The following is a 1,904-nucleotide window of genomic DNA, read 5'->3' as shown; positions in this document are numbered from 1 at the left end:
AGAAAAAGAGAGTGAGGAGAGAGAGAGGGGGAGAGAGAGAGAGAGAGAGAGAGAGAGAGAGAGAGAGAGATTTAAAAAAACTGCTCGGCCAAACGTCACTTCATCCAAAAGTTAAATCGCGAAAAACGTAGCTCCCCAAACAGAGTGGAAAATCAAGCCCCTCCGTGCCCTCTCCCTCCCTCGGCGGAGCAAATCCTGGAGCCAAAAAAAAGAGGGAAAGAGACAGAAAAAAGGGGGGCAGAGCGGAAGAGATGGCCGGGATGAGGGATGTGTGGGAGAGCCAGCGAGAGCGAGCGAGCGAGCGAGCGAGGGGCTGAGAGCGAGAGGCGGAGAGGGAGAGAGAGGGAGCGAAATATCAAAGATTGTGCAAGATCAGGCTGGAAAGATAATCGATACTCGACCTAAATTTAACACAAACTACTCAATAAAAGTTAAAGAAAAAACTTACTTTCCATTTCCCCTGCAGTTCCTACTCGATCTTCGCCTCTTTTTTGTTTTGCTTTTATTTTACTTACAGCTGATTACATCCAAGTAAAACGAGAGGGTTCATTAAAAAAATAAAAAAAATAATAAAAAAATAATCCTCGAACTTTATTGGGTGAAAATAAAAACGCTGGAGCAGAAAGTGGGGGGCATGGAGCGGTCCTCGGGGGTCCGGAGGAGTTAAAGCATGTGCCGACCGCGGTCTCGCTGTTTGGTTGTGAAGGGGTTGGGAAAAGGAGGAAAGGAAATGAAAATCCGATATGTCTTTATTCTGCTAATTATTATCGTTTTAGCCCTGTTTAAAAAAAATGGCTGATTAAGTTGAGTGCGCATGTCTTTGTGTGTCTATTCCCGATATGCACTCTGGGAATGAGAGAGGAGAGCGAGGGAGAGGGAGAGGGAGGGGGGGGAGAGAGGTGTAATTAGTGAGGTGATCAACATTCCCCAGACTGAAAATGACGCGCAGCCGGGACTCAGAGCAGCCCGGGAGCCTAGCGACTTCCAAGGCTCGGAGCACTGCGGCTGGAGCCCTGGACCAGGCGACCGCAGAGAGGACTGGGGATGGGGACCTTGGGGCTCACACCCCACGCACCCCTGCGTACAACTCTCAAACTTCAACACACACACACACACACACACACACACACACACACACGCACATACACACCACAGAGGGCGCGAGGAGAGGAAGAATATAAAATATAAATGCCACCAAAGCAATGCCCTGTAACAATTCGAGATTTTTTTTAATGAGATGAAGTAATTACTATCGGACTAGAGATTTGTTTACTAGGGAGCTTTAAGGAGAAATCTGAGTTAGGGTAATGAGCTTTTCTCTATCCATTTTATTATACTAAGCACACGAACCACACTTTGATGGCGAAAGCGGGGGTCTGAGCAAATATGCAGATGTATGTAAATAAAGGGTGCCTGGCTGTGTGCAAACAGCGGCGCTTGGCCCAGCCTATTTGAAAGAAGGAATTAGTGTCTGGATCCGCAGGCATTCTATTTAAACTAGCATCTTTCTCTTGCATAGGCAGTAGGGAAAACCCAAGGCTAGGATGATGGAAGCGGTTAGTTTAGTCAAAGTAAACTTCCAAATGAGAATAAGTAGTGGTTACAAGGGTGATACTGGAAGTACGATTCTAGCTTTTATGTAATATTCTTGAATATTTTATCAGAATTGCATAAGTTCAATGTAATAGCTTTAAGAAGACTTAGGGGAAAAAAACCTTTCATCTCTGGAGTCTGTTGAGTTATCTTTCTTGAAGCACATTATGATGAATTTTAAAACCCCCACTACAGATCTCATTAGAATGAAATATACTTGGTATTTTCTGGTGCAAAATTTAAGGTGGCTGATTCTCATTTGAAAATCTAATTATCTCTTTCCAATATTACAGATGTGAATATGAGTGACA

At 44.4% G+C, this 1,904-nt stretch overlaps 1 protein-coding gene across 1 annotated transcript in view; it reads right to left on the bottom strand.

The window, feature by feature from the left end:
• Window positions 1-826, bottom strand: part of Zfhx4 (zinc finger homeobox 4) — a 191,281-nt gene extending 190,455 nt beyond the window's left edge. Inside the window, exon 1 of the mRNA XM_013028432.1 lies at window positions 449-826. The gene's annotated coding sequence lies outside the window, so the exon portion shown is untranslated. The remainder of the gene's footprint in view (window positions 1-448) is intronic.
• Window positions 827-1,904: the final 1,078 nt, after the last annotated feature.

The sequence above is a fragment of the Dipodomys ordii genome, unplaced genomic scaffold, assembly GCF_000151885.1.
Source record: "Dipodomys ordii isolate 6190 unplaced genomic scaffold, Dord_2.0 Scaffold109, whole genome shotgun sequence".
In the NCBI taxonomy this organism is placed as follows: Eukaryota; Metazoa; Chordata; class Mammalia; order Rodentia; family Heteromyidae; genus Dipodomys; species Dipodomys ordii.
This window is presented reverse-complemented; position numbering and strand designations above follow the sequence as displayed.